A 9361-nucleotide genomic window follows, 5' to 3' on the forward strand; every position below is an offset into this window, starting at 1 on the left:
GGCTGTGAGCGCATATTGCCAGATCATGTTGAGCTTCTCGTCAACCAACACCCCCAAGTCGTTCTCCTCAGGGCTGCTCTCTATCCATTCTTCACCCAGCCCATATTTGTGCTTGGGATTGCCCTGACCCATGTGCAGGACCTTGCACTTGGCCTTGTTGAACTTCATGAGGTTCGCACGGGCCCACCTCTCAAGCCTGTCAAGGTCCCTCTAGATGGCATCCCTTCCCTCCAGCGTGTCGACCACACCACACAGCTTGGTGTTGTCGGCAAACTTGCTGAGGGTGCACTCAGTCCCACTGTCCGTGTCACCGACAAAGATGTTAAACAGCGCCCGTCCCAATACCGACCCCTGAGGAACGCCACTCATCACTGGTCTCCACTTGGACATTGAGCCGTTGACTGCAACTCTTTGAGTGCGACCATCCAGCCAATTCCTCATCCACTGAACAGTCCACCCATCAAATCCATGTCTCTCCAAGTTAGAGACAAGGATGTCGTTCAGGAGTGTCAAATGCTTTGCACAAGTCCAGGTAGATGATGTCTGTTGCTCTTCCCTTATCCACCAATGCTGTAACCCCATCATAGAAGGCCACCAAATTTGTCAGGCATGATTTGCCCTTAGTGAAGCCATGTTGGCTGTCACCAATCACCTCTCTGTTTTCCATGTGCTTTATCATAGTTTCCAGGAGGATCTGTTCCATGATTTTCCCAGGCACAGAGGTGAGACTGACTGGCCTGTAGTTCCCCGGGTCTTCCTTTTTTCCCTTTTTAAAAATTAGGGTTACATTATCCCTTTTCCAGTCACTGGGAACTTCACTAGTCTGCCACGACTTCTCAAATATGATGGATAGTGGCTTAGCAACTTCATCTGCCAGTTCCCTCAAGACCTGCAAATGCATCTCATCAGGTCCCATGGACTTGTGCACCTTCAGGTTCCTTAGATGGTCTTGAACCTGATCTCCTACAGTGGGCAGTTCTTCATTCTCCCAGTCCCTGCCTTTGGATTCTGTGAGTTGGGCGGTGTGGCTAGAGCACTTACCGGTGAAGACTGAGGCAAAGAAGTCATTGAGTACCTCAGTACTTCTCCATATCCCAGGTAACCAGGTCTCCAGTTTCCTTCCGGAGAGGGCCCACATTTTCCCTAGTTTTCCTTTTATCACTGATGCAATTATGGAAGATTTTTTTTATTGCCCTTGACGTCCCTGGCCAGATTTAATTCTATCAATCAGGGCTTTAGCTTTCCTAACTTGATCCCTGGCTGCTCAGACAATTTCTCTGTATTCCTCCCAGGCTACCTGTCCTTGCTTCCACCCTCTGTAGGCTTCCTTTTTGTGTTTGAGTTTGTCCAGGAGCTCCTTGTTCATCCATGCAGGCCTCCTGGCATTTTTGCCTGACTTCCTCTTTGTTGGGATGCATTGCTCCTGAGCTTGAGGAGGTGATCCTTGAATATTAACTAGCTTTCTTGGGCCCCTCTTCCCTCCAGGGCTTTATCCCGTGGTACTCTACCAAGCAGATCCCTGAAGAGGTCAAAGTCTGCTCTCCTGAAGTCCAGGGTAGTGAGCTTGCTGTGCACCCTCCTCAGTGCCCTAAGGATCTTGAACTCCACCATTTCATGGTCACTGCAGCCAAGGCTGCCCTTGAGCTTCACATTCCCCACCAGCCCCTCCTTGTTGGTGAGAACAAGGTCCGGCAGAGCACCTCTCCTCATTGGCTCCTCTATAAGGAAGTTATCATCAGTGCATTCCAGGAACCTCCTGGATTGCTTATGCCCTGCTGTGTTCTCCCTCCAACAGATGTCGGGGTGGTTGAAGTCCCCCATGAGGACCAGAGCTTGTGAACGTGAGGCTGCTCCTATCTGTCTATAGAGGACCTCATCCGCTCGGTCTTCCTGGTCAGGTGGCCTGTAGCAGACCCCCACTATAATGTCACCTGTCCCTACCCTCCCTTTAATCCTGACCCATAAGCTCTCAGTTGGCTCCTCCTCCATCCCCAGGCAGAGCTCCATGCACTCCAGCTGGTCATTGACATAGAGGGTGACACCCCCTCCTCATCTCCCCTGCCTGTCCTTCCTAAAGAACCTGTATCCTTCCATTCCAACATGCCAGTCATAGGAGCCATCCCACCATGTCTCTGTGATGCCAATAAGATTATATCCCTGCAGGCGTGCGCACGTCTCTAACTCCTCTCGTTTATTCCCCATGCTGCGTGCATTTGCATAGAGGCATTTAAGTTGGGCCTCCGATGAAGCCAACTTACTGATTGGAATCCCTTTGTGCTGCTCTTCAGGTGCTCTCCTGCTGACCTGTGATCCTTCTCCAGGCTCTGGGCATCTATTGCTGGCACTGGCATCCAACTGGTAGAAGTGGGATGGATTGAGGTTCCCCTCCCCCAGAAATTTTAGTTTAAAGCCCTCTTCACCAGCTTGGCAAGCCTATGACCAAAGATGCTTTTCCCCTTCTCTGACAGATGGACCCCATCAGCCCCCAGTAGACCAGGTTTCTCAAAGCGAGTACCATGGTCTAAGTAGCTGAACCCCTGGCTGTGGCACCAGCCCTGTAACCATTTGTTGATTCGCCAGATTCGACTGGCCCTTTCAAACCCCTTCCCTTTGACCTGGAGGACTGATGAAAAAACTACCTGAGCTCCAGAGTCCCTTACCGCCACTCCCAGGGCTCTGTAATCCTTCTTGATACTCCTCAGACTCCTCCTGGCTGTATCACTGGTGCCCACGTGAAACAACAGTCATGGATAATAGTCAGTAGACTGTACGAGGCTTGGTAGTCTCTCAGTGACATCCCTGATATGAGCCCCCAGTAAGCAGCACGCCTCTCTAGAAAGTGCGTCAGGTTGGCAAATGGGTGTCTCTGTACCTCTCAGAAGAGAGTCGCCTACTACTATCACCTATCGCCTTTTATTAGTTGCGCTGGTTGTTATATGGGGAGCAGATTGGGCTGTCTTAGCTCCAATGTCTCTCCTGGTCTGACAGGTCTTTCCTTTTCAGTCTGCAGAGCAGTGAAGCGGTTCTGCAAGGGCACCTCAGGCTTTGGGGGAAGTCTCTTCCTCCTGCTGGTCCTTGCCGTTGCAACCGTCCATTCTTCTGCATTATTGGCCCCCCTCCCTTCTGTGTGTGCCGGGGGGGAGTTCTTGGCTGTTTGTCCATGGGCTGTGGGTCCACTGCAGACTGTGCTTGGAACCAGCTAACTCCTTCTCAGCCTCCCTGATGTTACGCAGCCTTCTCGCCGCCTCCTGCAGCTCAGCCACCTGCTGCAGGAGGTCCTCCACCTAGGCACACCTTTTGCAGGCAGGTCTGCCTCCTATCACTGCCCCAAGAGAAAGGTCTAGGCACTTCCTGCAGTCTGAGGTCTGCACTGCAGCCTCTCCCTTCAGCAGCTCTGTCTGGGTGGAGGCGTTGGCCACTGCTGGGGTAGGTGATGCAGACCCCCCAGCCGGAACTGCAGCCTTTGCTCTCATACGAGTGCCCACCATTGTGCCTTGAGGGTCAGGTAGGATGAGTGTCCTTGACCTGTGCAGATGGTCACAGAACGGTGCCCAGTTGCTGGGCTATGTGTACTTCAAGTCTCCCACTCGACCAGTGGAATGCCCCTCCTTCGAAGAGGCGCCCTCCCGCGCAAATTGCCACACCACACCTTGTTTGCCGTCCTGGTCGCTAGTGCTCCTTAGGGCTGCCTTTTGTGGGAGTGGGGGGTGGCAGCCGTTACTCCTGGCCCTGCCCACGCCTCGTCAGCCGTTCTCTTGAGAGCTGGCGGCTCCTGGCGGGTCTCTGTGCTCCCCTGGGGTTTCCCCGGCTCAGGAAACCCCCCGTATGCCACGATCCCCCGCTCCGCTGAGGAACGCGCCTACACCGGAGCTGATCGCCTCTTCGAGTTTTCAGCACAAAACCAAAACATAGCCGGGGCGGGCGGGAAGGCAGGGGCCCCATGGGGAGCCCCGCGTGGCTCCGATGGCGCCCTGGCCCCGGGAGGGGGAGCATCGGCCCCAAGAGCCTTTCGGAGGGGAGCGCTGCCCTCTCCCGGGCGGAGCGCGGCTGCAGGCACACGGGGCCGAGGACAGCCCCCGGCACCCCTGCAGCCGCACACAGCAGCCGGAGCCCTTCTCCCCCTCGGACCGCGGTCCTCCCCCGGAGTCCCGGAGCCTGCAGCACCCTGCAGGGCGCTGCCCACGCAAGGGGCTGCTTGCTCACACTGCTGCACGGTCACTCCAGGCATTTTTCATGTGGCATAGTACTTTGATCCCAACAGACCACATTGTATTTTGGCTTTTCAGTTGCTACACATACACGTTATGTCACTTCAGCTATTCTTAAAAACATAGAATCAGAGAATGGTTTGGGGTGGAAGGGACCTTTAAAGGTCATCTAGTCCAACTCTCTGCCATGGACAGGGACATCTTTCACTACATCAGGTTGCTCAAAGCCTCATCCGACCCGATCTTGAACACTTCCAATGATGGGGTGGGCATCCACAACTTCTCTGGGCAACTTGCACCACCCTCATCATCAAAAATTTCTTCCTTATGTCCAATCTAAATCTACCCTCTTTCAGTTTAAAACCATTACCCCTTGTCCTATCGCTACAGGCCCTACTAAAAAATTTGTCCTCATCTTTCTTATAAGCCTCCTTTAAGTATTGAAAGGCCGCAAGGTCTCCCTGCAGCCTTCTCTTCTCCAGGCTGAACAACCCCAGCTCTTTCAGCCTTTCCTCATAGGAGAGGTGTTCCAGCCCTCTGATCATTTCTGTGGCCCTCCTCTGGACCCGCTCCAACAGGTCCATGTCCTTCCTGTGCTGAGGACTCCAGAGCTGGATTCAGTACTCCAGGTGGGGTCTTGCCAGCATGGAGCAGAGGGGCAGAATCACCTCCCTCGACCTGCTGGCCACGCTTCTTTTGATGCAGCCCAGGATACGGTTGGCTTTCTGGGCTGTGAGCGCACGTTGCCGGCTCATGTCTGGCTTTTCATCCACCAGTACCCCCAAGTCGTTCTCCTCAGGGCTGCTCTCAATCCCTTCATCCCCCAGCCTGTACTGATACTGGGGTGTCCTGGTTTCAGCTGGGATAGAGTTAATTTTCTTCTTAGTAGCTGGTATAGTGCTGTGTTTTCGATTTAGGATGAGAATAATGTTGATGACACACTGATGTTTTAGTTGTTGCTAAGTAGTGTTTATACTAGTCAAGGACATTTCAGCTTCCCATGCTCTGCCAGGTGCACAAGAAGCTGGGAGGGGGCACAGCCAGGATGGCTGACCCAGACTGGCCAAAGGGCTATTCCATACCATATGACGTCATGCTCAGCATATAAAGCTGGGGGAAGAAGAAGGAAGGTGGGGACGTTCGGCATGATGGCGTTTGTCTTCCCAAGTAACCGTTATGCGTGATGGAGCCCTGCTTTCCTGGAGATGGCTGAACACCTGCCTGCCCATGGGAAGTAGTGAATGAATTCCTTGCTTTGCTTTGCTTGTGTGCACGGATTTTGCTTTACCTATTAAACTGTGTTTATCTCAACCCATGAGTTTTCTCAGTTTTACTCTTCCGATTCTCTCCCCCATCCCACCAGGGGGGAGTGAGCGAGCGGCTGTGTGGTTTTTAGTTGCCGGCTGGGGTTAAACCACGACATGGGGGTTGCCCCAACCCAGGTGCAGGACCTTACACTTGGCCTTGTTGAACTTCATGAGGTTTGCACAGGCAACCATTATTGTCATTTAAAATGACAATTCTGAGATAGTAATTAGAATCCCACACCACTTGAATGGCAAAGAACCAGGAAGTGTTCTGTTTATGAAGGAGAATAGTATATCCCATTATTTAGATTTATACAGTAGACTGTAGCAAATCTATGTAAGCAGCTAAAAACAACTGTGTCTATTAAATAAAACTACCATTTCTTTTTCAGTAGCCTTCCATTACCAAACACCAAGTCTTTAAATGGAACCACTAACAAAAGGAATATGTCTAAGACACAGTAAGCTGCCCGCTGCGGAGGGACTCCGGTCCTAGCAGTTAAAGTCTCGGATGGTGTGTGTGCGACTCCCTGAATGGTGTGTGAATGCTTGGGCAGCGGCTGCTCCTTTAACATAAGTGAAGTCAAAACGAGTAGTTGCTGGATCACAGAGCAGCGTCAAAGCCCAAGTCCTGTCTTCACCTTCTCTGCGTCTTTATCTCACAGTTATACACTTTATTTACAGGGAACAGGAGAAAGACAAGTTGTGAGTTGTAAGCCAGGTTGCTGGAGGATCAGGAAGTGTCCTTTTGTGTTTAGGAAAAGGCTGATGATATGCAGTAGGTGCTAGGACAGCCAAATAGTAGTCACAGTGCTGGCTGAAGAGTCACCTTGTAAACCAGTAGAAATGCCTTTCCACTGAGATTTAGATAATACTTTCCCTTATCTAATTTCTTCAGTGTGTACACAGTGAAAAAGTTTGATAACTGGTGTCTTTTCCATTAAAATGCAGTTAAGTCAATACCTGATGTTTTTATTTTCCATCAGTTTATTTCCTTCTTCTGGTCTTTCTAACATGTCTTGATAGTTGGGGAAACCATGCTATAAAATGCTAAAATTTGTAATGTTGAAAGAAAACGGATATGCAAGAGTCCCATAATTGGCAACCAGCTGGTCAGGAGACTGGAAATAGCATTTGACACTAGGTTTAGTGGGAGACTGTAGATTGAAAAAATGTTAGGTAAATAATTTTATTGTACTGGTGGTACAATGATAATCCCCCAAGGGAAGGGCTAAATTATGCCTTCTGAGGGGGAAATTCAAATTGTAACTGCTCAGCAGTGGTAGTTTGTGACCGAATAATGGTCTGGCATGGAGGGCAAGAAGGCCCAACTGCAGAAGGGGTTAAACTGGCTGGAAGCAGGGATGCCAGAGACAGCAGGACTCCCTGCAAGGGACCGAAGTTTCCCTTGGTGATGAGATAAGGAGGAGCTGCAGCATTGTCTTGTAGCCATCCTGGAATGGGAGCGCTCAGGGGCTCAAGCTCAGGGGCCACCTTTGGGCAGCAGAGCTGGGCTGGGGGATGGACCCACTGGCCAGGCTGAGGTGCCCCATGCAACTGCTCACGGGATTGGTGCTGGTGCAAGTGGATATAAGGCATCAGCTCATGATGCATCTTTGCAGACTCCTTGTAGAACCGCTTATGGTGATAGGACTCTGCCTAATGCAGTGTGCATTAATTTTTTTATATATTTAAGCACAAATGTGTTTAATTCGCCTCAAGGGGTACCATAAAAATTCTCCAGCAGTTTGGCATCAGAAGTGGAATTGCTGCACACTGGCAGAAGCGACCAGACTGGAACTGGTGGGGAGACCCAACGCGGAGCCACCACAAGAGGTAAGAGATCCTCACTTCAAAATCTTACTTGCGTGTGGTCTTCTCCCCTACTGTGTCTCCTGACTGGCCGTCACGTCAGCGGTAAGTAAACCCTATGTTATTTTAGTTTGTGCTTAGAATATAAAGGAAGGGGGAAAATTAAGGGGAAATGAAATGAAAAGGGTTTTTTTTTTAGCCGAATGAGAGTATGCTGAGTTTGAGACTTCTGAAAGCTTGGGTTGTGTTCCGGAGGCATCTCTGTGAGTGACAACAAGTCATCTCAGTGTGTGGGCCCAGGCCAACAAGGAAATGGCTGGGTTAGTTGAATGAGAGTAGACTAGGTTTGAGACTTCTGAAAGCTCAGGTCATGCTCTAGAGACATCTCTGTGGGTGACAACGAGTTGTCTCCTGTTTGGGTCCAGGTTTTGAGGGCATTACATTATCCCCTCAGGAGACATCTTGTTGAAGCTCTGTCTTCTTGGGGACACCTGAACCTCCCCTTCTGTCCCTTTGCTGAGCCTCTCCTCCTGTCCCTTTGCCAAACCTCTCCTTCTATCCCTTTGCTGTGTACAGGCCTTAGCTTTGTGCTCCCTCAGTTTTATAAGGACCCAGAAGCCGAATGAGAGTAGGCTCTGAAAGCTTTTTGCTTTGAGGGGATCGATCAAAGCTCTGTCTTCTCGGGGATGCCCGAACCTCTCCTTCTAACCCTTTGCCGTGCATAGGCCTTAGCTTTGTACTCCCTCACTGAGAAAAGTCGAAAACTAATTGGGAAAATGGGTCAAGGTTCCTCCTGTCCGGATCCTAAAAAGCTGTTAGGCTCCATGTGCCACAGTTATGGCACATGATTGATTGGGAAAAAATGGAGGCAGGCAGTCGGTCCATCTTGCCCACCAGTGGAAGGGCTATACTTTTGCCACACCAGAACTGCAATTTCCAGATGAGGGAACCTTTGACCTGGACAAATTAACTTATCCTTGCCATTACCTCGAAGACAATAAACCGAGACATATGGATGCTTGGTTTTTGTGGGATGAGGAGGCGAACAGTCTATCATAGCTAGCTTAAATGATAATAATGCAAAAATGGAAGAATAAATTGAAAAGATAAAATTAGGTGAAAATAAAAATAAGGATCCTAATAAAACTTCAGCTGCAGCACCTAAAACTCTGTAGCCAAGCTTAGTACCTGGTGCTACTGCACCAGTCCTCCTCCCGTATCCTGCTCCTCCGGTGGTGCCAGACACCCCACCTTATACACCAGGGTGGTGCAGGGTTAAAAGAGGTCCTGGCAGGGGTACCAAGAGGACAGAAGGGTCCATGCTGGTACTAGGGGGATCTGCGAATGTGTGTGTGCTTGTGAATCTAGAAAGTAATGTGTGTGTGTGTGCGTGCTTTCACTAGTGAACTTACTTATATTCCTCCCAGCCAAAGAGGAGGAAGGGGACTTGGCTGGCTGCGTTTATGTGAGTTCTATACGTGAGTGCTGTTGATAACAACGCCTTGTCTGTGGCAGTCTGCGTGACCGGCTGTGTCAATGTCCTGTGTATGTCCTATGTGTGTGTCTCTGGGATACGTGCTCAGCTTTGCTCCTGGTTAAGCCTGCACCCGGGAAAGCGGCAGCTGTGGCCCCCAGCCTGGGCAGAGACCCCGGGTCCCCAGGCACCAGGGCTGGGCTCCAGCGGCTGTGCAGAAGGATCCTGGCCCAAGCTGCTGGAGAAGTCAGCCATGCTTCTAACATCCCTTAACAGTTTCATAGCCAGCAGGATTTGGTCAAGTTGTGAGTACTCCCGAGATTACACGTACATAATTCTTATGTGATAGGAGACTGATCCCTTGCTAATGTGCCTACAGTGTTAAATTTGTAACCAACCTTGTGAGCTTTATGCGGACCTGTGCTAGTAAATCTGTTGGTTAATTGGAACAACTGTATTGAAAAGACATTTACAGAGCATTAGAAGGACAACAGGAGGTGTAAATGGCTCAAACTGCAGGCCTAGTGACTGGGATTTGTAGTTTGGGAGATGAAAAGAGA

Source organism: Nipponia nippon, unplaced genomic scaffold (genome assembly GCF_047370975.1).
Source record: "Nipponia nippon isolate SJK-2023a ecotype South Korea unplaced genomic scaffold, ASM4737097v1 scaffold_33, whole genome shotgun sequence".
NCBI classification, from domain to species: domain Eukaryota; kingdom Metazoa; phylum Chordata; class Aves; order Pelecaniformes; family Threskiornithidae; genus Nipponia; species Nipponia nippon.